Source organism: Sorex fumeus, unplaced genomic scaffold (assembly GCF_029834395.1).
Source record: "Sorex fumeus unplaced genomic scaffold, SorFum_2.1 ptg000064l, whole genome shotgun sequence".
In the NCBI taxonomy this organism is placed as follows: Eukaryota; Metazoa; Chordata; class Mammalia; order Eulipotyphla; family Soricidae; genus Sorex; species Sorex fumeus.
In genome coordinates, this window is record NW_026606121.1 from 5,538,541 (window position 1) to 5,565,782 (window position 27,242).

The 27,242-nt window shown below is 49.8% G+C and overlaps 1 protein-coding gene across 1 annotated transcript in view; it reads right to left on the bottom strand.

Annotated features, from left to right (window-relative positions):
- The window catches only part of SUN1 (Sad1 and UNC84 domain containing 1), a 304,333-nt gene that overhangs the window by 241,518 nt on the left and 35,573 nt on the right, over positions 1 to 27,242 (bottom strand). The gene's annotated exons all lie outside the window — the stretch shown is intronic.

Below are 27,242 nucleotides of genomic sequence, written 5' to 3' on the forward strand. Positions count from 1 at the left end.
CAAGCCTCATCCCCCAACTATGTTTTAAATTGTAAAAATTTGGCAGGGGAGAGACACATGCAAGGCAATTGTTCCCACTCTGCAGGAATCATCCACTTTGTTAAGCCAAGAAGTCTCATATAGTATAGGGAGAGTCAGTTCCTTACTGCATGTTGAGCCTGATTAAATTCTTTTAAAGTCTCAAAATGGAAGAGTATGCATGTATTCGTCTGCTCCTTCTGGGAATTCATTTGCAGCTACAGGACTAATGGACACAGCGTACAAATATGCATCCATAGTCCCTCCTAAGTGAACTGCAGAATTCCTTGCAGAATTCTAGTTAATATTGACAAGCTGGCTTCTGCCATTACTGTTTTTCTGGTGGAGCTGAGGGAAGAGCAGGTAATCTGGGAAGCCACTCTGACCTTTCTCTTCGACAGTTTTTTCCAAATTTTCTAAGAAATCATTGTGATGGGTGGGTTGGTGGAGGTTTATTGAGCAGGAACAAGTAGAAAGGGTTATGAGCATCCTTCCTCCTCACTTTCCTTAGATAGTTTCTCCTCAGATCTGTTTTAATTCTTCCTCACTTTTTTTTTACACCTTTTTATATGGTCCCCCTTCTAATTATAATGATATAATGATTCTAAAGCTGATAAGACAAGTAACAAAGGGACCATGCAGAATCAGGTATGGATGCCCCTTTTCTTTGGGCCTCTCTTGGTACTAAGGTCACTTTGTTCCATGGTTTGGAACCTCAAGTTCCCTGTGTGGATAGCCTGAAGTAATTGTTGAAAGGCTTCCTTTAAGTTTTTTTGTTTTGTTTTGTTTTGTTTTGGTTTTGGCCTTGCTTTTGGGGTCACACCCAGGGATGCTCAGGGGTTACTCCTGGCTCTGCACTCATGAATTATTCCAGGCAGTACTTGGCAGACTATATGGGATGCTGTGGATTGAACCTGGGTCAGCCACATGCATGGCAAATGCCCTACCTATTGCTCTAGCCCCTAAATTTGAATCCTGGTGTGTGCATTAGTGATTTTGGGAGTTGAATATACTCCCCTCTCTGGAAGTACTTTGGTCGATTATTACCTTGATTAACACATTCATCCTTGGCGCTTTGCTCACTGTTCAGGTCCCTGTTCTTGTGCCAAGGTGAACAGGCTTTGGGGCAGTAACACCGCAAGGACTAAGGGAAGAGACAGAAATAAGAGAAAAAGCATGGGGTCAGGGACCTCATGAACTGAGAACATGGATGTAAGTGAACACAGGTGCTCCACAAACGCAATCCTCACATAAAATGCATTCGCAGAAATCACCATTTATCTAGCAGGCTGTTGACCACAAGAGTAAGTCATGACTCATTCTCATGTATATGCTTTTTTGAAAAAATTGCAGTATGTTCCATGCTTGCAGCACTCACTTTGCATGTTCATGGCTCTGTGTCCCTCTGGTGGCTCCCTCTTGGTTGGATGTCACAGAAGACAGTCTGCTATGGCATGCTTGTTATTGTTGTCCAGACAGAATTTGTTTGCCATCTCTTCCATTCAGATTTTGTGGCTCGCATGCAAGTTTTGATGGCTTGATTTCTGACAGACACACGCAGAGAATTACCACTCATATGCTGTATAGTGTCAGTGCTTTTCCCACTGCAGTTACACGGCCCTCTTCAATCATAGTGTCTGCCAGGATGAGAAACGTGGCTGCATCCTTGTCTCAGGCACCTTACTTCATAATTTCTCTAGTGCTGTGTTCCTGTATGTGCATTCTTTTGCTCCATTTCTGTGTGACACATTTACTAGTCGTGATTTACTAATCACACATGCACACACCCACACCTAGAGACACGGAACTTTATTTTATGCCTTAGTAACTTGCATGTATAAGCCTGCATATCTTACCCCAGTGTATGATTGGTATTGCTTTATTTTCTAATTGGGGTGTCCTCACAAGAGTCAGGTATGTGTGTTCACTCACATACTAGGTGATCACATCCATGTGTGTGTGCATTCACTATGTGTTCTCTTTAATCATACATGCTTTGAGATCAAAGGCAGATGCAGAAATGCTAGTCACTTAAATCTTCTGTCTCTTGCATGTGCACACACACACAAACACACCTACACAAGACCAGGAGTGTATATGCATGAACCTATACATGCACATAAGTAGACTCTCCTTAAGCATAGTATTCCTATTCTGATCTCAGGACTGCCTTGTGGACTCTTACATGTCTGTTATGTTGGCCATTGACTTGTATTCTGGACTTAATGGAGAAGCTGGACTTTGTGATGCGGGGTGCTGTTGCACTGTGGTTTTTTTTTTTTTAATCACCGCTAGATCGTGTTGGGTGTTTCAGGTTTTCTTTACAGGTCAGCTGTGGTAGCTCACCTGAGCTGAAATCACCCACTCACCATTGCTGGGTGTGTTTCGAGGAAACTAATAAAAGACTACAAAACCTGTGCCTGGATCTTTTTATTAGTTCACATATTTTCTTTTTATAATGTTTGTTTGTGCTATTGCCCCTTTGCTGCTTTCATATATTTATGTGATGCATTTGTTTATGCTTCATGGTGCTGCTTCTTATGCTGCTTCGTTTTAAGTTGATGCTAGGATGAACATGATTTAGTGTTTCTGAACATTGGTATGGTTCCATTAGATTACTGTTACAATGGTTACATGGGTATGTTAAGATTGTTGTTACTGGTACTTAAAAACTCACTAAAACCGGGATCATAGGATACAGGTGAACACAGATGGTCTCAAACTCATTACTAACATAGTAAGATGCATTTTCAGAAATCATCTTTTATCCAGCCAGCTGTTGAAAACAAGGTTCAAGCTATTAGTCAACTTATTCTCTCATTGTTGTGGTTTTCATACTCTAGCTTTAACTTAAGTAAGCTGTTGCTTAACATGTAGTGCTAATCATTTTTTTAAATTCTCTGTGTTCCCTCTTTCTTGTTTTACCTGTATGTTTCATATTTCTTGTTACACCTGTATGTTCCATATGTCTTGCGTACCTGTATTTTATATATTTCTCATTCCATAATTTTGTGTCACGTATGATTTATTAACCATAATTTACCAATTATGATCCACTGATCACACATGAGCACACACACACATAGACATGAAGTTTTGTCTTTTGCCTTAGATGCTGGTACGAGCTGCATAGCTCACCACCTAGGTATGATTGTCATTGCTTTATTTCTTGATCCTTAGAGCAGACACAAGCATGTATGTTCATTAACTTGCCTGTGGAATACAATCTATGTGTGTGCACATTCCCTGAATATTCTCTGTAATCAGTTATGTTCTTTGGAAGTAACTGGCAGATGCAAAATTCAGACTCAGCCAAATGTCTGCCTACTGTCTCTCTCTTGCATGTGCACCCACACACACACCTGTATGCTCAGGCCATGGAAATTTATTCTTTGCTTATGAAACAGGAATTTTTTTGCTAAGCTTCTCAGACCAAATCAATGAACAACGGGAGGACAGTTTTCTCAGACCTGGGCATAGTAACATGCACCTGCTTGTGTTGCCTTAGTGCTTACTTAGGTGTACAAATTTGCTTTTATGTGCACTGACAGCTTAAGCTGTCACAAGCAGCTCTTGCTTCAGTGCACATTGTTCTGTTTTCAGGATAGTCTGGTTTATGGCACTTTGCACTACTTCTCAGGATGCTGCTGCTGTGTGCTTTGGTGGCTCATGCAAGTTGTGACTTTTGATAGACTTCCAGGAATCCTAGGTTCTGTTGTCCAACATCCCTATTTTGAGGTTGGCATCGTTATAATTTCATGGCATGAATACCAAAGTTATAAGTATTTTATTCCTTGATCACATATGTCCAGCATTAGTACTAGTCAGCACACAGTTGAAGCATGCACACCTGAACTAGTTCTAAAATAAGGTCATGATGTTTTGTTGTTGCAGTTCAATGCATATACTGGGAAGTATGTATGTAGGTAAGTTTGGGAATAGTTTCCTTGACTACTGCTATGTGCCCTTGTATGCATCCTTGTAATATTTGTGTGAGCACAGTTAACTTTCCCATTGCAGAAAACAGGGAGCTGGAGCGATAGCACAGCGAGTAGGGCATTTGCCTTGCACGCAGCTGACCCGGGTTCGATTCCCAGCATCCCATATGGTCCCCTAAGCACTGCCAGGGATAATTCCTGAATGCAGAGCCAGGAGTAACCCCTGTGCATCACCGGGTGTGACCCAAAAAGAAAAAAAAAAGAAAACCCCATTGCATAAAACATTGAGTTGCTCTCTTTCTCACATAATCACATGCAAGCGTTTGTTCTCTTATGCCACCTTAGCTTGCAACAGCTTATTTTCTTGTTTGCGAAACACACGTGCTATTGCTGCTGCTGCTTCATTTATTTCATGATTCTTGCTGTGGACAGACACACATATGTGTGTTCATGTGTGTGCATGTGCGTTTTCATCAACTCAGTGTCTCCATTAGGGTCCCACAAATTTTTTCCAAGTTTCACATGCATGCTGACGTCATGACAAATCATCAGTTCACTATTTCCTTTCCTCCCTTTTCCTCTCTCTGCCAGTCTCTTACACAGATGTGCACAGAAATAAACATAAACACACACAGTTTTTTGCATATTCCATTTATTGACCAGCTAATCATACATGGGCATACTAATATGCACCTGCTTCTGTTACTTTACCCTCACTTGTTTGTGCAAATTTGATTTACTTTTAAGTTTGTCACATGCTTGAATTTGATTCTCAGTACTGTGTTTGATTTGTGGTTGTGCTGATAGCTTAAGCTTTCACAAGCAGGTCTTGCTTCAGTGCACATTTCACTGGTTTCACTGTAGTCTGGCTTATAGCACTTTACACTGCAGTCTTCACTGCAGTCAGCAGTAACAAGGCAACACTGCACTTTCCCTCAAGGTTAACACCTGAACATAGGGAAACATAGTTGACCACTTTTCTTGACTTCACGCAGTATGTTTCCTGAATGGCATTTGTGAGTAGATTTTTTAAAAGGGGCGTGCTTCAGCCTATATTACATCGAGTCAACATTTTGTACTTCAGAACATGCCTAGCATGTTTTTGCTACCTAACCTATTCTTTCTGTCTCAGTTTCAGCATATGACACTGTGGCACTAGTGCTAATTGTCTCCTACTCATACTAATGGTGATATTTCCAGTATCAGTAACTTTATTTATATTCCTTACTTTGTACCTTGAAGTGATAGTGCAGCATGTAGAGCAGTTCCTTTGCACTTGGCCAGCTGGGCTTCAAGTTGTGGCTTTTCATATGGACTCATTACTGCTAGGAGTTACCACTTAACACAGAGCAATGAGTAAACCCTCACTCACTGAGTGTTGCTGTGTATCGCCCCAGTAACATTAAGAAAAGGCACCTTTTCTATGCCTGGTCATGAACGGCTACTCTGAGTACCCTCATTCCTGTGATCATAATGATGCCTATAGGCACACTTTCATTTCTGTTCAGGGCATACACTTAAGGGCTTTCAGTTTGAGTTTTATTTCCTGTTTTTCTTCGCTGTACTATGTGCTGTATTATGTGCTTTTGGTGTCCTGCAATGCCAGGTAAGTCGGCCTCATTGACATCCTGTAGGTGCCCTTGATTGCAGGTGGATAACTTCCCCATAGTGACTGAACGGTAAGTCTCAGATAGGTGACTGGGTGGTTGGGTGATTGGGTAGATGGTTATGTAGGGGCAGTGATAGTAGGCGGCAGACAGTACAGAGTTACTGTATGAAGTGTGGAGTTGAAGTTTGTATATATGTGAAGTAAACAATAGGACTATCTTGAGTGTGAGTTACATTGGCTTGGAATTCAGTTAGGGAAAAAAGGTTAGGGGGCTAAGGGGTTAGGGTGTATGTTTGGTATTGGGGGTTAAGGTTAGGGTTAGAGGGTTACTGTTAGGGTTAGAGGGTTACTGTTATTGTTAGAGGGTTAAGCTTAGGGTTAGAGGGTTATGTTAAGGGATACGGTTAAGGGTGGGGATAGGGGTAGCACTGTAGCACTGTCATCCTGTTGTTCATTGATTTGCTAGAGCGAGCACCAGTAACATCTCCATTGTGAGACTTGTTACAGTGTTTGGCATATCGAATACGCCAGGGGGAGCTTGCCAGACTCTGCCGTGTGGGCGGGATACTCTCTGTAGCTTGCCAGGCTCTCTGAGAGGGATGGAGTTGGCCCAGTTCAAGGCACACGCCCTACCTGCTGTGCTATGGCTCCAGCCCAGTTAGAAGTTAACTTCATGTTTGGTTTGAGGTGGTTGGAGTTGGGGTAGGGGAAAAGAATAAAGGGTCAATGATCAGGATTACTGTTAGAGTTAGTTTAGAAGGTTAGAGATTTAGGTGAAGAGTTAGGGGGTTAAATTGGGGTTGGGGAATAGGGTTACAGGGTTAGGGGTTAGGCATAGGGGTAGGGTAGGGGTAGCAGTAGGATTAGGTGTTAAAGGTTGGTAGGTTAGGGTTATGGATAGGGTAGAGTTCAGGTTGGGGTAGGGTTAGGGCTGGGGGTGGTGTTGGGTTAGGTTTAGGGCAGGGGTTATGGTTAAGGGGTTAGAAATAGGGTCAGGGTCAAAGGTTAGGGTTAGAGTTAGGGGTCAGGGTTGGGGTTCAGTTGGGGTAGGGGTTGGTGTTAGGGTAATGTTTAGGGTTTGGGGTTATGAGTTGGGGATGGAGTTATGGTTGGGGGTATGGATAGGGGATTAGGGTTAAATTAGGGTTAGAGTTAGGAGTCAGATTAGGGGTTATGGTTAGGGCTATGTTAAGGGTTAGATGGTTGGGTTTGAGGGGGGTGGGGTGCGGGGATGGGGTTGCAGGTAGGAGTAGCATTAGGGTAGGGTTAAGGTTACTGTTAAGGTTAGGTTAGGATTAGGACTTAGGGTAGGGTTGGGGTTAGGGTTAAGGTAGGGTTAGGGGTTTAAGAGTCGGGGTTAGGGATAGAAATAGAGTTAGGGTCAGGTACAGGGTCAGGGTTAAGGTTAGGAATGGTGGTTAGGATTAGGGCTAGGGTCAGGGTTAGTGTTAGGGTCACGTTTAAGGTCAGGGTTGGGTTAGGGTTAGTGCATTTGGGGCTAGGGGTTAAGGGTTAGAAGTGGGGCTGGGAGTAGGGGTAGGGTTTGGGTTAGGGCTGGTGTTAGTGGTTGGGGTTGGGGTTAGGTTTTAGCCTTGGGGTTGGGGTTAGGATTAGGGGTTAGGTTAGGGCAAGAGTTAGGGTCAGGGTTGGCGTTAGGGTCACAGTCGGGTTGGGGTTAGGAGTTAGGGTTGGGGTTGGGGATAGGGATAGGTAACTATCAGGGTCTAGGGTTAGGGTTCACCAGGGCACTTGTCACAGGAGCCATTGATGACTTGTAGAGCCAATGTGGGTGCATCAGGTGTATAAAGCACTGCTGTTTGAATGAGAAAGTGTCTCCCCACTTTGTTAGTTCTCTGGTCCTCTCAGCTGACACCCCAAATCATTTTATCCTGGTGTGGGGGTCCAGGACTTTGGTTGGGGACTCGGGTTTTGGAGGCAGACTCAGCCTCTGTGCCCTATGTGGCATCAAAATGACACTTTGCCCTCTGTGTTGTCATCCCGGGCCGTGGCGGGCCACAGCCTCTCTAACCACATGTGGGGTTGCCTGATGGCAGGGCAGTCCACCCTGCAGTGCACCCTGGGCGGTGCTAGGGATGGAGCTAGGACCCTCATTCTGCCTGTCCAGCTCTGGTCATGCTTTTTTGAGGACCAATATTTTGGCCCTCGTGAACTTGCTGAGCAGTTGTTATGTGGAAATGGGACCCCCTCTCCACTGCACCCCTCTGCACTGCCCTAACCCCTTGCCAAGTCTGGCCCTTCTGGGCAGTCAGACACACAGAGCTTAGCTGAATGGCCCCTAGATGGCGCCCTTACCGCTCTCGCCCAGCAGCAGAGATGGGGTGTGGGTGGGGTGTCTGGGCAGCACCTTGTCCACCAAAAGGCGTGTTGGATGCCCCCAAAAGAAGGGGCCAGTCATGTCACGCTGATGCATGAGTGGCCCATTCACATCTGTACACACATTCTTTCCTTGAGTCCACGTCTGCACACATCCTCATACACAGTTTGAGACGTGGGTCTGCATGAGTGTGCATGAGCCTTGCACACGCACGTTCATGTGCATTGCTGACTTCGTGTAGTGACTGAGGCAACAACGCCACCAGGCCCTGTGGTCAGGCAGTTGTGGAGCTGAATGTCCAGCGGGCACCTTGCACTTGAGGGCAGTGAGCCTGGACGGGCATCTTCACTGCCCCATATTGACTGAGCCAGAGAGTAAAGTCCTGGTGTGTGCTCAGGTACCGCGGCAGGTGCGCAGCACCACCCCTCATGTTGCTTCTGTGGGGTCCGGGGGTTGAGGGGGCTGGGCATCTCTATGGGAGTCCCAGGGAGTGAGGCCACTGTCCTTTTTGCACCTGTGCAAAACTGATGCTGCAGCTCTGAACGGCCACGGGCTCCTGTCCTGGGTTCATTCACTCATGCCTTCCCGGAGCACTGCCGCGTCCGCAGCTGCCAAGCAAAGCTGGAGGAGAGCGGCCCCAACCCAGCCAGACCTGGAAGCATCATGGACTTGCTGGGAGCCAGGCGAGGGCTGGCTCACAGGGTGAGCCTGTCAACTTGGGTCACATGGTACCTGAGCAAAGAGAATGGGCCAGTTACAGGATGATTCTGGGGGTCAGCATAGTGGGAGTCTCCAAACTGGGATTATCTGGGTCTTAGAGGAAGTGGGGGTGGTCAGCTGTACACTGGAAAGAGCCCAGAGTGGGAGGGTCCCCTGCATTGTGTGCACTGGGTGTCTGGTCCCACCCCTGTCCCTTGAGTGTGGAGCTCCCTACTCCTCGCTGGACCCCACTTGCCTGCACACACCGGCCTGTCTGCTGTGAGCCCATTGATTGGCCCAAGATTTGAAGTGCAGCAGATGGACCTGGGAGGAGCCATTTGAGTTTTTCGGGTTTCACCCCAGGACACTGCCTTGAACTCCATGCACTGCCCCCACTGGCCACGAAAGTGCAGTAGCACTGTAGCACTGTCGTCCCTTTGTTCATTGACTTGTTCATGTGGGCACCAGTAATGTTTCCATTCGTTCCTGTTGCATGCTAGTGTAGCGCAATGGTGTCTGCTTGCTTCAGGAACAGGAAGTGAGACTTGTTACTGTTTTGGGCAGATCTAATATGCCACAGGTAGCTTGCCAGGCTCTGCTGTGCAGGCAGGATACTCTTGGTAGCTCCAGACTCTGAGAGGGACGGAGGAATCAAACCCGGGTCAGCAAACGCCCTGCCCGCTGTGCTATCACCCCAGTCCCTGGGGCAGTAGATGACTGCATTTCCAGGCCCAGGCATGGGCTGAACTATGCCTCTGTGCCAGGCACTGATCAGCGTCTGGCGATAGCCCCACACCCCTGACCACAGTCATACCCAGAGCTGGCCATGGACACTGCAGCTGCGAGCTGATGGTGAAACCTCCCTCGACCAGTGCCCATCAGGGGTCATCAGGGACTGACAAGGGCCTGGTCCCCTGTGTCTTCCATGGGGAACCTGAGATGTGAGTGGGCAGGTGCCAGAGAGTGGCCGCATGCTTTGCTGACAGCTGAGAGCTGGGGCAGCCCCAGAGGAAAAGGGCCAGAATTGGGCTGCAGCTCCGACTCTGGCTCAGATGCAACAAACCAATAAACAAGCACAGAACAGAAATAGTGGCAGCAGGGGAAAAGGTAACAACAGCAACCAAGAATGGACAGGCCAGGAGCTACAGATGCTACAAACAATGGAGTGGCAGCTACAGATGCAGCAAAGGCAACGAAAGAAACAGTAGCAACAAATGTGAGCTGCGTCACTGCCCCCGCAAGCACTAGGGGGCAGTAGAGTTCCACCAACCCCCTGCTCTGCACCGTTCACTGGTTAAGTCCTGTGTGGATTGGAGGCAAGAGCGTCATGTGTTTGAGAGGGCAGCTGATGGGCGCACAGAGGCGTGATGAGACCCCACGACGCTCTCATTTCATTCCTCTAAAAAAGCTTGAACACCATGGTTCACAAAACTATCCTGATGATTAGTGGTTAGGGCCGTCAGTATTCCAACACCATGCCACCACCAAGCCTGCCCCTTTAGCAGTCACACAATCATTGTTCTGTTGCTCATTACAATGAAATGGCTGGTGAAATGAGCAAAACATGCTACAGGAAAGGAAAATTTGTGGATCTTGTTGTAGCTCACCTTGGGGTCATTAAGTCTTGACTGAGGGTTTGCCGAGGAGCCTTCCTTGGCACTGTTTTTGTTTCTTGAGCTTAGTTGTCTTCTTAGTTGTCTCTCAGCGCTGTGGAGTTCTGAGGGCCCCTGTGCTCCAGGAACTCCAGGATCCGTAGATCTGAGCCCATGAGTCTACATGGCGGTGGCTGTGGGTGTGAGTGTGACTGCCAGGGCTTCCAAAAAGGATCAGGTGGGGGGAGGCACCATTTCCTGAACAAGCTTGACTCTGGGTCTTTCCCGGTGACTGTGTGGATGCGTGGGGTGACTCCAGGCTCAAAGTGGCCGCGTGCTCCCTGGTAAGCCCTGCTGGACTGGACACATCTCTCCAGAGACACTTTTCCTGTGTTTGTGAAGGGTCTTGATGCTTTTAGGAACAAAGTTTTCTAGGGACTGTGCTCAGAGATCGCTTCTGGCCATATTCAGGAGACCCTGTGGGGTGCCAGGGATGGAACCCGGGTCTGCCACGTGCAGGACCAGCACCCTCTCTGCTGTCCTGTTGCTCCATAGACTTGCTGATGATCTTGGGTCTCCCACAGCAGCTCCTGCAGCTTAACTTTGCATGTAAACTCCTGAAATTCTCCCTTTCTGTCTGAGGGATGTTGGTAACTGAAAACATGTATGTGATTTTTCCTAGTCGCATGGGGGCTGGCATGCAATTTTCATGCGGCTGCTGTCGTGTTGGATTTAGGTCTGGAGTGTTGGTTTGGTTCTGTTCTCCATTTGCTTTGCTCTTTCCTGCGCTTGGGGCTGCTTTCCAGACACTCTGTGCAGGCTCTGCCTCCCCATGCCCTCTCCAAGGGTCAGAGGCCAGCATTTCTGCTCCAGTCATTGCTTCCCACCTCCCACCTTTTCCGCACACTGGCAGCCCCTCCAGGTCCCCCCGAGACCAGCCACGCAGAGTCAGCTTCACTATCTCCACACCTTCCCCTGTGTCTGGGCCACCCCGGAGGTTCTCAGGCTCTGCCCAGCTCTGTGCTTCGTGGGTGACTCTCAACTGTGTTGGGACCCTGCTGGGCTGGGGAATCGGACCAGGCATTTCTGCATGGAGTGTTTGTGCTCAGCCTTTTGTGCTTGCTCCAAGCCCCCTCCAGCCTTGCAGTATGAGGGGTCCAACATGGGACCACACACATGTCTGGCATGTGCTGTGCAGCTGAGTGCCTGCTCACGGCCGTTTCCTGACACCCCAGGTTTCCCTCTGCTGTTGCAGCCACATCTGCTCTGGTGGAGAATTGGCTGGTGGCTGGGCCACGGAGGCTCTGCATGGGAAAGATGCAGCTGCTGCCCGGTCTTTATCCCTGGGGGTCTGGACTGTACAAGCTGGAATGTGACCTGAGCCCAAATTTCTCAGGCATCCCCTGCCCTGCATTTTCTCAGTTGGGCTTTCAATGGCGATTTTTGGTGGGGTTTGTTTAGAAGCTTTTTTTTTTATTTTTTGGCTTTTTGGGTCACACCCAGCGATGCACAGGGGTTACTCCTGGCTCTGCACTCAGGAATTACCCCTGGCAGTGCTCAGGGGACCATATGGGATGCTGGGAATCGAACCCAGGTTGGCCGCATGCAAGGCAAATGCCCTACTCGCTGTGCTATCACTCCAGCCCCAGAAGCTTTTTAAATAGGCGTATTTCCTCCTGAGAGGAGTGAGGGCATATGGGAGGAGTACAGTGAGGATTGTCTACAGCTGCAGTGGAGTGGGCATGAAGGGGCAGAGCAGATGAAGTGCTTTTGGCATAAGGAGATGAGGAGGTGTGAAGGTCAATGGGGTGCAGGAGTAGACAGTGAAAGGGTTCTGGGGGTGGCAGATAGGTGTGGGTTGCAGCATATAAGGGGTGCAGGTAGAAGCATCGAAGGGTCATACGTACAAGCAGGTAAGGAGTAAAGTATAAACAGATGAAGGGTACAGGATCAAGTAGCTAAAGGCTGCAGGTACAAGTTGAGGGGTTCAGGTAGAAGCAGATAAGGGGTGTGACCAAAAGTAGATAAGGGTTTCAGATACAGATAAGGTGCAGGTACAAGCAGATAAGGGGTGCAGTAAAAGCAGATTAGGTGTGAAGGTGTGAACAGATAAGAGGTGCAGTAATAAACATACAAGGAGTGTGGGAGCAAGTTGATGAGCAGAGTGGTAGGTAAACATGTGTAGGAATAGATCAGTGCAGAGATGAGGGGGGATGGAAGCATCAGATAAAGGCCTCAGGAAACAGCATGAAGGGGTGCAGGCATTGCAGGGCCGAGAAGGGAAGTGGGTGAAAAGATCAGCCGATAGAAGGTTGCAGGGAGGTCCCAAAGAGCTTGGAGGAGCCGCGGATAGGCAAGTGCAACAGGGAAGTTGGGGGCAGCAGGTCAAGGGTGGGACAAGGGAACAGTGGGGTGCAGGAGAGAGAGGATCAGAGGTACTGGGGGAGCAGGAGGTGATGAGGGTGATGGAGATGATGGAGCAGGTGCTGAGGTGAGGAAACAGGAGGTGGTGTGGAAGCAGGAGATGATGAGGGAGGAGGAGGTGATGTGGAAGCAGGTGTGGGTGTGCTGCTGTTTGCAGGGGCAGCAGATGAAAGGGTGAGGTGGTGTAGCTGTTGCTGGAGCACAGCAAAGGAGGGTGCTGGAAGCAGGAGAGGAAGGGGTGTAGGAATAACGCAGACAAGAATGGCTGGGGGGCAGGGATGATGGCCAGCAGGGGTGGCTGGGGGTAGGGGTGATGAGCCGTGGGGTTAGCAGGGGGCAGGGGTGATGGGGGGCATGGGCAGGGGTGGTGGTGGCAGGGGTATCAGGGGGCAGTGGCAGGGGTGGCAGCGGTAGTGGGGGACAGGGGCAGGGTGGTGGGGTGCATGGGCAAGGGTGGTGGGAGGCAGGGGTGGTGGTGGGGACAGGGTGGCTGGGGCAGGGGTTGCAGTGGTGGGGTGGCAGGGGCAGAAAACAGACTGTGCCGCAGCCCAGGTACAGCAGGGAAAGACTGTGAGCCCCAGCAGGTAAGTGGGTGAAACCCCAGACGAGGGGTATGACCCCCGTCATCTGCTGCCCCTGGCTGGGGCTGGCCAGCCCCGTCCTCGTGGGCTCGGCACGGGCTGTTCTTGCCACACCACTCATCGTGACCTTCGTGCCTCTGCTGCCCCTGCTCCCCGCGCACTGGTCAGTGCTCCCACAGACCCGCACACATCCCCCACATCCCTCTGTACCCCATCTGCTGAACCCTGCTCGCTTTCTGCTGAACCCTTTGTCTCCTGTGCCCCTTCCTGGCCCTTCCACATGTTTCTGGAGCCCTTCACTGCCCCGCCTGTGGTCTTCTGCTGCCCGTACCCCTTCTCCGCGTCACCCCTCTTCTGCTGGACCCATCCATCTGCTCCACCCGCGCCCCTGTTGCTGTCCCTTCACCCTTTTCTCCTTGCATCCTCATAAACGTATATGCTGTTTCCTGCACCCTTCACTTGAATGTTTACACCCCTTCTTGCCTGCACCCAGGTATCTCCTAATCCCTGCTCCCCTCACCTGCATCATCTGCATTCTGCACCCCATTCATTGTCTCCTGGGCTCTGGACTGCTCCATCAGTGACACCCGCAGCTGGGGGCAGCCATGCCCCACTCTCTGCTGAGCCTCCGCCAGCTGCTCCCAGCACCCCTTCTTCTGCCATGCCCCAACATTAGTGACCCCTGCACAACTCATCCTTTCAGCCCTTTGTCTGCTGCTCCCCTAACTGCAGCCCCTGGCCTGTATCTGTCCCCACCACGTCATCCCCTGCGCCCCCTCACTAATCGACCATTCTTTCTGCCCTCACTTCTCTGGTGGCCTGTCCTGTCCACACCTGCGCCCCCCCTCACCCTGCACCCTGCATGTTGTCCCCTGCACCCACTGGTTTCTGTGCCCTGTCGTCCCTGCACCCATAGACTGACTGCGCCCTGCACCCCCCTTCATCTGCACCTGCACCCTGTCTTCTTCAACTTTGTCTCCTGCACCCTGTTTCACCTGCTGTGCCCCTCTCTGCTGCTCCCTGGAACCCCAGCACTTTGTTTTCCACGGGGCCCTCCCTTGCTGCACCCCCCCATTTGTGACTCCCTTACACCTCTCCGCACCCCTTCATTCCTGCCCCCAAAGAGCAGCACCCACCCCTCCCCTCCTGCACCTACCCCACCTATCCACTGATCCCAATACTTCCCCCACTGCACCCCTTCATTTGTTAATCCCAGCAAGATGGAGATAGGGGTTCAGGAAGCAGCCTCTTTGGGGTACAGGGCCAAGCAGGTCAGGGTGCAGATACCAGCTGAAGTGGTAGTGATGTTGGTGGGCCGCACTAGGTGACTTGTGTGAAGCAGGGAGGAGAAAGACGATCACTTTCTTCCCATCCGCCTTTGCCACCCAGGACCCACTGGGAAGACTAGGACTGGTAAAGTCTGCAATGAGCCCCTGCTCTGCACGGGCCTGAGCCCCGCCAGCCCCACCAGGTGCCCGTCAGGCCACACCTGAAGTCCGTTTGGTCTGCCAGGCACAGGAGTTGATCCACCATCCAATCTCTTGGGGAGCCACGGACTCAGGCTGGAGCGACGATTTGCAGGAAAGGAGAGGCCAGTCCCAGGCCTTACCTAGGGTTTCGGGTTCTTGTCTCACCTCGCAGAAAAGAATTTCAGGAGTAGACAGGCAGTGAAGTAAAACAGATTTTATTTGGAGGTTTTGAAAGGGAAGAGAGAGACAGAGACAGACAGAGACAGAGACGCACTCCAGGGAGAGTGGGCTTCTCCAAAGGTGGAGAAGCCCTGAAATGGCCTTTAAGACTGGCTTTTATATGCGGATTCTTTTTTTTTTTTTTTTTGCTGCTTTTTTGGGTCACACCCCGCAATGCACAGGGGTTACTCATGGCTCTGCACTCAGGAATTACTCCTGGCAGTGCTCCGGGGACCATATGGAATGCTGGGAATTGAACCAAGGTCAGCTGCGTGCAAGGCAATGCCCTACCCGCCTTACCTGCTGTGCTATTGCACCAGCCCCTATATGCGTATTCTTAAGGATGCTAGTCTGGAGTTTTTCTGGTGAGGTGGGGGTTGGTCAAGTGTCAAAGGAACAGCTTTGGAGCTTCTGGTGAATCTCTTTCAGGTCCTTAATTGGTCTCTATTTTCTGCTCTGTCATCTCTGTAGGGGTCCAGCCTCCTAGGTCTGTTTCAGACTGACACCAGTGAGTTCTCCACGAAGTCAGGGCTATTGCTTCCCAGATTTCCTGCCATTGCCTTGGGAGGGAACCCTCCCTATCTGCCTGCCTGCCTACAATCAGTACATTAAACTAGGGGTGTACGAATCAGTAGGAACATGGGTTCTGGGGACAGTGGGGTGCAGGTCAGGGGTGAGGGGAGCAGCAGGTAAAAGGGTGCAGAGGTAGAAGGGGTTCAGCAGAAGAGGGGTGTGGGAACAGGGAGGGGTGCAGGGGCAGCAGATGGCAGGGTGCAGCATCAGTAGGTAAGCGGGTGCAGGAGACAATGGGTGCATGTGTGAGCAATGTGGGAGTGGGATGGGAGATGAAGGACTGGAGGGCAGCAATTGGGGCAGCAGGCGAAGGGCTGGGAAGGTGAAGTGTGAGGGGCCACTAATGTTAGTGCCTGGCTGAAGTGCGGGTGCAGGGGGCAGCTGGTGGAGGGCTCAGCAGAGAGTGGGACATGACTGCTACCAGCTGAAGGGTGCAGAGAGTAGCAGATGAAGCGGGCCAAGGAGATGCTGGGGGTGTGGAAGATGCAGAGGTCAGGAGCAGACGAGGCAGGGATTCTGTGTAGCATGTGTAGGGGTACAGGTACAGACAGAGGGAGGGGCAGAAGGAGCTGTGCAGAAGGTGAGGGGGTGCAGGGGACAAGGGGTGTACCATCTCAGGTGAAGGGTGCGGGTGGCAACATATGAAGGGGTGAGGAGATGAAAGGGTGGGGAGGGCAGGTGCCACAGATGGAAGGGTCAGCAGAAGATGGTGCTGCAGCAGGTGGAGGAGTGTGCCCAAAGAGCATAGTAGATCATGGGGTGCAGGGTCAAAGGGGTGAAGCATTCAGAGACATAGGGTGCAGGGAGCAGCAGATGATGTGGGTAAACATAGGGGTGAAGCTGTTCAGTGAAAGGTGCATGGGTCAGTGGTCAAGATGTGCGGGGAGCAGGGGTCGGGTTGCAGTTTGAAGTGTGAATAAGTGACAGGCTGCGCCCCATGCCCCTCTATCAGCGTGTGCATGGTCTGGCTCTCCCGCCTGCCCTGCTGGGCTGGTACCCCATAACACATCTTCCCCGACTGACCCAAGTGGTTTCTGCAGTGGCCATCACTCAAGGCCACTATTGTGCCCCTCTGGGTAACTTGGGGCCACGTGCCCAGGTGCAGGGATGGGTGTGGGCACGGATGTGGGTGTGGGGATGGGTGTGTGAGTGTGAGGATGGGGTGTGGATGCAGGGACAGGGTGTGGGTGCAGGGATAGGTGTGGGGGTCTGGGGGTGGGTGTAGGAGTGTGATGGGTTTGGGGATGCGGCTCTTACAATCATCGTCTGAATTCCAAGTCGTCGGCAGCGTCTGCTGAGCCGAGACTCCTTCTGCCGTGGACTGCAGCCGAGTGGACCCTCCCAGCAGTGCTGCAGCCATGTGGACGTCCTTGCCGCTCACTTCTGTGTCTCCATCTGGGGACCGGGTTACCCAGAAAGAGGCTCTTAGCTCCTTAGCAGCATCTGTGGGGGGGTAGGGTGGTGATGGGCTGATCCTTGAGTGGACAGCAGGTCTGTGGCTCATAAACCCCCAAGCCCGTTGGCGTCTGCTGCCGCCCTCCCCATCCAGAGACAGAAAGACAGACTGAGAGACGGAGACAGAGAGAACCACAGAAAAAGACAGACAGAGATACAGACACAGAGAGACAGATAGGAGGAAAGGGTTAGGAGAGAGGGAGGATGAGAGACAGAATCAGAGAGAGACACACAGATAAAGACAGAGAGAAAGAGAGTGACAGGCAGAAAGAGACAGAGACAGATGGAGACAGAGAAATAGACAGAATGACAGACAGAGATAGAAAGAGGAAAGGGTTAGGAGAGAGGGTGGATGAGAGACAGAGGCAGGGAAACAGAGGCAGAAAGACAGAAAGAAACACAGACAGAGAGAGACAGAGAAACAGAGACAGACAGAGACAGAGAGAAAGGAGGAAAAGTTTAGGAGGGAGGGAAGATGAGCGAGAGTGACAGAGAGACATACAGAGAGAGACAGTGAGAGACAGATGGAAAGAAAAAGACAAAAACAGAGACAGAAAGCAGAGACAGAGACAGCTGAGGCCCGACCAAGCGAGGGGGTGTGTGGACACATGGGTGTGTGTGTTTGTGCTAGAATGTTCATGTGTGTGATTCTGTCTCTATTGAGCCTGTTTTGGGCTTTCCTCTGGTGCCTGGGCCATGCTGGTGGCAGGAGAGCGGGACCTGTGGCGGTGGGGAGGTTTTGGGAGACCACGTGGAGTCCTGCACTATCTGTTCAGCTCCCTGAGTTTCAAGTGACCTGAGGAGGGAGGAGATACAGGTTCTCATTCATGCTAAGAGAGCCCCTGCCACAGCGTTTCGACCTAAGAGCCCTTTTAGCTCCTGTCTGTAGCCTCCTGCTCTCTCCCACAGAGTACCCCTTGGCGGCTGTGGGTTGTTTTTCTGTGGGCACACAGGAGGCAGCGCTGTCTCTTCTGTGTCTGCCGTCATGCCAGGACAGAGCCTCTGGTGGGGCAGTGGGGCTGCACTCTGGGTGCAGCCAGCACAGATAGGCCCTGGAGTGGGCACCCCAGCGTCTCGCTCTCGTGACCCACTTTTGGGTAGGGAGCCGCTCAGAGGCTCAGCACACACAGCTATGGTGTTCCACAGGGCTGTTCTGAGCCAGACGCCAGGGGATGGGGGTAGGGGGGCGTTGCTGCATGGACGGGAACCCCCGATCTAGGTGTTTGCTTCTGTGCTGGCCAGGTGGGCTGGAAACGAAGCATTGGACCCCTAGCTCCGCCCACAAGCTGAGGGTTTGGGATGTCCCTGACCACTGCGGGTGTGGCATTCCCGTCACCCTCTCAATGGCACCAAGGCGGGAGGACAGCAACAGAGACTGTCTGTGGAGATTGTCCGGGTGCTTGCAGCTAGCATGTCCAGGTGCCACCCCACGAGGCGCCTCATAGGGTGTATAATCTCCAGGTGGCTAGAGAGCTCCACCCAGCTCTCTATCGCCACCTGGGTTCAGTGGACTTGGGATGCTTCCCCGCCCGGGAAAGTCGATGCCATGGGGGTGGACAAAGGAGGAAGCGAGGGTTAAGCTGGTTGGTGATCAGTTGCCGTTTATTCCATTCTCCCCACACACCTGCTCCAGTCTCCCTGAGCCCCCCATTCTAGTCTCACACTGCCCCTCATTCCCGTCTCCTCCTGTCTCCCCCACTCATCTCTCCAAGCTCCATCTCGCAGTCTGGTCTCTCTCCACGTGCCTGCTCCTGTATTCTTCTACATTCTTCTCCCTCTGTCCCCCCTTGCTAGTCTCTCCATGCTCCATCTTGCTGCCCTGGTCTCTCTCTCATCTCTCCCCAACTTCCCACATTGGGGGTAGCCACCACACCCCTTCAGGCAGCAAAATCAATGTAAGAAAGCTCTTCCTTTGCTCAAGGGCATAAAATACCACAAGGTGTTTTTCTCCTTTCCTTAGTCCAATTAATTAACATCTTAATTATACTTCTTAATATTAGTTATTTTGTATGGATACAGTAAGAGATACATTGAGGCTTGTAGGGCGACTCCCTGGGGAGATCTTGCCACAGATTCAGACTACAGTGCTTAGGCCAGATTAATTATTCCTAAACCGAGCAGGGTTCGAATCTAGTTATTACTTTTTGGATCATGACAGAATTTGTCCATGACCATGTTCTTAACTTATAGTTCGGTATTGTGGCACTTTGGCCAGGGCCATTTCAATGCCAGGGTGGCTGATTGCTTGCCATGGGTCCACCCAGTCCCTCGTCAGGACCCTGCTTTTGCGATGCTAGGAAGTAAGGGTAACTAAGGCTTACGGCAAGAGAGCAGATATCCAAGAGGTGAATATCATCCAGAATCAATTAACTCCCTAGTTATAAAAGCATAGCATTAACTATCTTCTTGTGTCCATACAAAAAGGACTTTGCTCTGAATTAACTATGCAAAGGACTTCAGGAGAAGAGAAAAGCAATATTGACAACTCAACAGAGCACAAAGAAAGAAGTTACAAATAAACAGAGGGATGGGAGCACTGTGATGGGAGTAACTCGATAAACCTAAGCTCCCTGTGGCAAGGCTAAAAGTACAAACCAATGTTATCCTACAATAGGGGAGACCAGAGGCCCGTCCATCCTCCCAGAGCAGTCAGGGCCAGCCACAGCTGCCGGTGTCCCTGATGACTGTTGGGGCTAAGAGAGATTGAGGGGTCCCTTGCTGGGGCTTGCCCTGTTCCCCCATCCCAGGGAATGTCTGAGAGGGTCACGCCCATCATCTCTACCCTGTGACCGGCTTTGGGGCAGTTCTGGATGCCCTGGGCTGGGTGTGTGCCCATGCTGGCGGGAGCCCATAGGACAGGCAGGTCAGCACCGTGGCCGTCGCTGTCACAGCCCATTTCTGCAGCGCTGGCCTTCATTCTCCCTGGAGAGTCAGGCTGACGTAGCCAGGAGGCAAAAGAGGCTTGTGCCAGGTGGCCCAGGTGTGGCCCAAGCAGTGGAGTCCAGTGCGCCTGCCCCGCAGATGTGGCCCGTTCCCAAGAGGAAGCCCGGGGCACCTGGTATGGATGGCCCAGTTCTGGAGAGGTGAGTGGAGGCTCTGGGGGTCCCTGAGCACTGGGTGATGAGTGCGGAATGTCCTACATTCTCCCTTCAGGTCCGCTGCAGGTCCGGGAGGGGGGGGGGGAGAGTCAGGGCCCGGGGTGAGGGTAGGAGTCAGGGACCCAGGGTAGGGGTGGGAGTCAGGGCCCGGGGGTGGAGGTGGGAGTCAGGGCCCAGGGGTGGGGGTGAGAGTCAGGGTCCTGGGGTGGGGGTGGAAGTCAGAGCCCCAGGTGGGGGTGTGTGGCCAGCGTCTCTCACTCAGCCCAGCTCCCAGGTCTGCGGGAGCGAGAGGGTCTGTGGGATGCATTTCTGAAGCAGCGCAAAGTCAAGGCTAGTGGGCGCCCATGGTCGGCCCAGGGAGAACCCAGGCAGAGGCTGGAGTGGATGCTGGGATGCCCACTCAGTGCGGGCAGGTTCCCTGGTCCCAGACGGGCGACAAGGAGGGGGTTGTGCTTTGTCAGCCCAGGCTGTTGGCACAGAAGGGGGAAGAGCGGGTGTCTCAGAATCACAGGTTCCTGCAGAGGGTTCGCGTAAAAACTCAGCCCCCTTGCATGCAGGAAGACCCATGATTGGTAGCCAGGGAACAGGGTCAGAGGAGCCCGTAGGCGAGATGGCTGTCCCCAGATGCCCTGCAGGTGTGTGTCCCTTGGCTCTTGCCTCTCGTGGATGGACACTGTTGAAGCAAGGAGTCCCTGCACCTCCCTCCCTGCCATTGCTTTGGTTGTTGCTCTCTGCTCAGTTCACCCCCAGGGAGCTGGGAAGTTTCCAGGGACAGAGATCTGGGATAGTGGCATTTCTAAGAGGGGGGTGCAGGGAGAGCCCAACCATGGCTAGGACAGGCCAGCTTCTTCTGGTGCTTGGGCACCCGGAAGTCATTCGGTCCAAGCCAGCTTTCTCTGACCCTCTCCACCCCCTCAGGGTGTGGAGCCCTGTTGCTGGGAGTGGACACAGGCTGGCCTCGATCCTTTTGGAAGGACACAAGTTTGGACAGTGGCCAGTGGTGAACTCCCTCTGCTGTGGGTCTAACACCAGACCATTCGGGGTGCATGTTGGGCCAGGTACAGACAGGTGGCGGTCAGCAACCTCCTGACTTCTCTCAAGTTATGCCCAGTGTGACTTAAAGGGTCCATCCTATCTACTTGGCCCTTTTTGGGAGGGTGGGATGCCCTTGGAGGTGGCTGTGTCAAGGTTACGTAGCACAGAGGAATCACAACTGGGGCGGGGGCGGGGAGGAGTGCCCCAGGCTGGGGAGCCAGGCCCAGGGGGTCCTGGGCAGGGCAGAGGACATGGTGCTGTCAGTTGGCCCCTCTACTGTGCGTTTTGGCTGGAAGTGGGGGTGAATGGCCCTTGTGGGGTGTGCAGGACAGCCAGAGCCTGAGGCTGTACAGTGGAATCCACCAAAAGCAGTGCTGACCGTCCCCACAGGGAAGCCTGGGAGGTGGGGCAGGAGAGCAGGGCGTGGCCTCACTGACCCCGGTGGGGGCACCCGACAGCCAGCAAGGTTCAGGCTGTGCTGCCCCCTAGTGGTTTCCTCCCCCTACTGCAGCTCCGAGGGGGCATGTTCCTGCTCCTAGGGGGCCTGCTCAGGAGCCCGGTAGGGGTGGAGGTTGGGGGTGGGGAGCACTGGCTGTGTTCAGTCTCAGATTGCCAGGGGGACTCCAAGTGACTCAGGGACTACTGGGCCAGATACTGTATTTCACCGCAGAATTGGGAAGATTTCTTTTCGCCAACAAAAGCAGGGCTGGGTGGTTGTGGGAGCATTTTCCAGTGTAAATGGAATTGTTAGTGTGGAAGTAACCAGGTTGCTACAGGGCTAATGTTCATGGTTCCTGTGGATGGAGTGAGGGCATCCCACCCCACTGCATTGCCCCAACTGTCCCTGTAACCTTGGTCACCCCTCCTCCTTCCCACTGCTAGTCTGACACTGCTGTCTCCTTGTCTCTGCACCACAGGTGCTGAGATCACCTTCTTCACTCTGACTTATTCCTCTCACACCATGGTGGCCTCCGGGATTTTGTCTTTCTGTGCAAACAGACCAAGTCTGCTGCTGCTTTTCTGGGGGGTGGGGTGGGTGGGGCTACATCTGGTGGTGCTAGGAGTCACTCTTGACGGTGCTCAGGGACCATTCCTGGCAGGCTCAAGGGACGATATGGGGTGCTGGGGATCAAACCCTGGTGCAAGACTGTCCTCTCCTCCGGCCCCAGGGTGCGGCTTCTGAGCACTGAGCTGTTCTTGGGTGCTGTGATGAGTATAGGGGTACATATGAAAATATTCATCTTTGTTCATGAATGTTTCTGCATGTCGGGGGGGATGCCAAGAAGTGGGGTCACTGGGTTGTATAGCAGGCCTGCTCTCTGTGGAGAAGTTTTGGTACTGTTTCCACCGAGGCTGAAGCAGAGACATCCTGCCAGCAGCAAATGCGGCTCCTTCCCCCACATCCTGCCAACACTGGTGATTTCCAGGATTTGGGAAGTACATCATTCTCACTGCTCTGATAATAAGCAATGATGAACAGTTTCCCATATGCCCAGTTGCCCTCTGTTCTCTTCAAGGAAGTGTCTGTACTCCTTCCTCATTTTTCACAAGTGTGTGTGTGTGTGTGTGTGGTTTTTGTTGTTGTCATTGTGTTGAACTTTGCAAGTTTTTTATATAAAAAAATTGGGGATCAGAGTGTACAGCAGGTAGGACGTTTTTCTTGCATGTGGCCGACCCGAGTTCAATCCCCAGCATCCCTTATGATCCCCCGAGCACGGCAGGAATAGTTCCTGAATGCAGAGCCAGGAGTAACCCCTGAGCATCACTGGGTATGCAAAATAAAGATATCTTGGATATTTAATTGAATCACCATGAGATAGTTACTAGCTTTCATGTTTGGGTTACAATCACACAATGATCAAAAACCCATCCCTCCACCAGTGCACATTCCCCACCACCAATATCCCCAGTATACCCCCGCCCTTTTCCACCCTCCCCCTGCCTCCATGGCAAATATGATTCCCCATAATCTCGCACAACTTTTGGGCATTATGGTTTGCAATACAGACCCCGAGAGTTTATCATGTGTGGTCCTTTATCTACTTTCTGCACGCATCTCCCATCCCGACCGATTCCTCCAGCCATCTTTTTCTTAGTGATCCCTTCTCTATTCCAGCTGCCTTCTCCCCTTTGCTCATGAGGCAGGCTTCCAGCTGTGGAGCAATCTATCTGTCCCATGTACCTACTATCCTTAGGTGTCAGCCTCATGTTATGTTGTTTTATACTCCACAAATGAGTGCAGTCCTTCTATGTACCTCTCTTTCTGACTCATTGCACTTAGCATGATACTCTCCATATCTATCCATTTATAAGCAAAATTCATGACTTTATCTCTCCTGACAGTTGCATAGTATTAAATTGTGTAGATGTACCAAAGTTTCTTTAACCAGTCATCTGTTCTAGGGCACTTGGGTTGTTTCCAGATTTTGGCTATTGTGAACAGTGCTGCAGTGAACATATAGGTACAGATGTCATTTCTACTGTGCTTTTTTGCATCCTCGGGATATATTCCCAGAAGTGGTATTGCGGGGTCATATGGAAGCTCAATTTCTAGTTTTTGAAGGACTGTCCATATTGTTTTCCGGAAAGGTTGGACTAGTGGGCATTCCCACCAACAGTGAAAGAGTGTCCCTTTTTCCCCACATCCACACCAGCACTGGTTGCTTTTGTTCTTTTGAATGCGTGCCAGTCTCTGTGGTGTGAGATGGTATCTCATTGTTGTTTTGATTTGCATCTCCTGATGGCTAGCGATATGGAGCATTTTTTCATGTGCCTTTTGGCCATTTGTATTTCTTTTTTGAGGAAACTTCTGTTCATTTCTTCTCCCCATTTTTTGATGAGGTTGGAGGTTTTTTTCTTGTATAATTCTACTATAGTGTGTCTTGTATATCCTGGATATTAATCCCTTATCAGATGGGTATTGGGTAAATATTTCCCATTCTGTGGGCTCTTTCTGTATTTTGGTCACTGTTTCTTTTGAAGTGCAAAAGATGTAGTTTGATGTAGTCCAATTTGTTTATGTTTGCTTCCACTTGCATGGTCAGTGCTTTTTCATCCTTAAAGATGTTTTTAGCTTCAATGTCGTGGAGAGTTCTGCCTACATTTTCCACTTTGTACCTTATGGATTCATGTCTGATATTGAGGTCTTTAATCCACTTTGATCTGACTTTTGTGCCTGGCATTAGACAGAGGTCAGAGTTCATTTTTTGCAGGTAGCTATCCAGTTTTCCCAGCACCACTGTTAAAGAGGCTTTCCTTGTTCCACTTCATATTTCTTGCTCCTTTGTCAAAGATTAAGTGGTCATATATTTGGGGGTCTGTGACAGAATATTCAACTCTGTTCCATTGGTCTGCAGGTCTGTTTCTAGCCCAGTATCATGCTGTCTTAATTACTACTGCTTTGTAGTACATTTTGAAGTTGGGGATGGTGATGCCACCCATCTTCTTTTTCCCAAGGATTGTTTTAGCTATTCGTGGGGGTTTATTGTTCCATATGAATTTTAGAAATGTTTTGTCTATTTATTTGAGAAATGTCATGGGAATCCTGATAGGGACCACATTGAATTTGTATAGTGCTTTGGGCAGTATTGCCATTTTAATCATGTTAATCCTCCCTATCTATGAGCAGGGGGTGTGTCTCCATTTCCTAGTGTCCGCTTTTATTTCTTGAAGTAGTGTTTTGTAATTTTCCTTGTATAGGTCCTTCACCTCTTTGGTTAAGCTGATTCTGAGGTACTTGATTTTCTGAGGTACTATTGTGAACGGGATTTTTTTTTAATGTCTATTTCTTCTCTTTCACTATTTGTATATAAGAAAGCCATGTACTTTTGAGTGTTGATTTTGTAGCCTGCCACTTAACTAAACCAACCTATTGTTTCTAGGAGCTTTTCTGTAGACTCTTTAGGGTTTTCTAAGTATAATATCATATCATCTGCAAATAGTAATAGCTTGACCTCTTCCTTTCCTATATGTATTCCCTTGATACCTCTCTCTTGCCTAACTGCAATGGCCAGGACTTCCGGTACTATATTGAATAGGAGGGGTGAAAGTGGGCAACTTTGTCTTGTGCCCGATCTTAGAGGGAAGGCTTTTAGTTTTTCCCCATTGAGAATGATACTTGCCATGGGCTTGTGGTAGATGGCTTTGACTATATTGAGGAAAGTTCCTTCAATGCCTATTTTGCTGAGAGTTTTCATCATAAATGGGTGCTGGATCTTGTAAATGCTTTCTCTGCGTCTATTGATATGATCGTATGGTTTTTATCTTTTCTTTTGTTGATATGATGGGTTATGTTGATCGATTTCTGAATGTTAAACCATCCTTGCATCCCTGGGATGAATCCTACTTGGTCATGGTGTATGATCTTTTTGATGAGTCATTGGATTCTATTTGCTAATAGTTTGTTGAGGATCTTTGAGTCTGTGTTCATCAGGGATATCAGCTTGTAATTCTTTTTCTTTGTGGTATCTCTGTTTGCTTTTGGTATCAGGGTGATATTTGCGTCATAGAAACTGTTTGGAAGTGTTTTTGATACTTCAATTTCATGAAAAAGCTTAAAGAGGATTGGGAGTAAATCCTCTTTAAAGATTTGGAAGAATTCACAAGTGAATCCATCTGGGCCAGGACTTTTGTGCTTGGGGAGACTTTTTATTACCGGTTCAATTTCCGTGATGGTGATAGGTCTGTTCAGGTATTCCAGGTCTTCTTGGTTCAGCCTTGGGAGGTTATAAGAGTATAGGAATTTATCCATTTCCTTGAGGTTTTTGTGTTCTGTGGCATAAAGCTTCTCAAAGTACTCCCTGAGGATCCTTTGAATTTCTGTAGTTTCTGTTGTAATGATCCCCTTTTCACTTCTGATTCGATTTATTAGGGTTTTCTCCCTTTCTTTGTAAGTTTCACTAGAGGCTTATGGATCTTGTTTATTTTCTAGAAGAACCAGCTCTTGCTTTCATTGATCTTTCTAATTGCTTTTTTGGGTTTCCATCTCATTAATCTCTGCTTTGAGTTTTATTATTTCCTTCCTCCTGTTCGGATTGGGCTCCTTTTGTTGGTCATTCTCCAAGCTCTTAAGCTGTAGGTTAGGTTACTTATATGGGCTCGCTCCTCCTTCCTGAGGAATGCTTGTAGAGCTATAAACTTTCCTCATAACACAACTTTTGCTATGTTCCATAAGTTTTGGTAACTCGTGTCCTCATTTTCATTCATTTCCAGGAATCTTTTGATTCCCTCTTTGATTTCCTTTCTAAGCCACTCGTTGTCCATTAGTGAGCTGTTTAATTTCCAGGTGTTTGATTTAGTTTTCTGTTTGTGTGATTTACTTCTAATTTCAGTGCATTGTGGTCTGAGAAGATTGTTGATACAATCTCTATCTTCTTAATTTTATGGAGGTATGTTTTGTGGCTCAGCATGTGGTCTATCTTGGAGAATGTTCCATGCACACTTGAGAAGAATGTGTATTCAGCTTTTTGAGGATGAAGTATCCTGTATATATCTACTAAGTCCCTTTCTTCCATTTTTTCCCTCAGATGAAGTATGTCCTTGCTAAGTTTGAGTCTGGTTGATCCATCAAGAGGTGATAAAGTAGTGTTGAAGACTCCCACTAGTATTGTGTTGCTATCGATGTCTTTCTCCAAGTCTATGAGTAGTTGTTTTAAGCAGTTTGCTGGTCCCTCATTAGGTGCATATACATTTAGTATTGTAAGTTCATCCTGTTGTACAGATACCTTGATCAATAAGAAATGGCCTTCACTGTCTCTTGTGACCTTCTTCAGTCTGAAATCAATGTGGTCTGATACTAGGATGGCTAACCCAGCTTTTTTTATGAGAGTTGTTTGCCTGTAGGGTTGTTTTCCAGCCTTTGACTTTAGCCTGTTTGCTGTGACTATTGAGATGTATTTCTTGCAGGCAGCAGAATGTTGGGTTCAATTTTCTAATCCATTCTGCCACTCTGTGTCTTTTAATTGATGCATTTAGCCCATTGACATTGAGAGAAAGTATTGTTATGGGGTTTTGTCCCATTTTTCTGTTGAAATCTGGTGTATTTAAGGGGCCTGTCTTGTCTTAAATTACCTCATTTAGCTGTTCTTATAACCATGGTTTTGAGTCTATGAAGTTCCTGAGCTGTTGTTCGTCTGTGAAACTCTGTGTTGTTCCTTCTGTTATGAATGAAAGTCTTGCTGGGTAAAGTATTTTTGGTG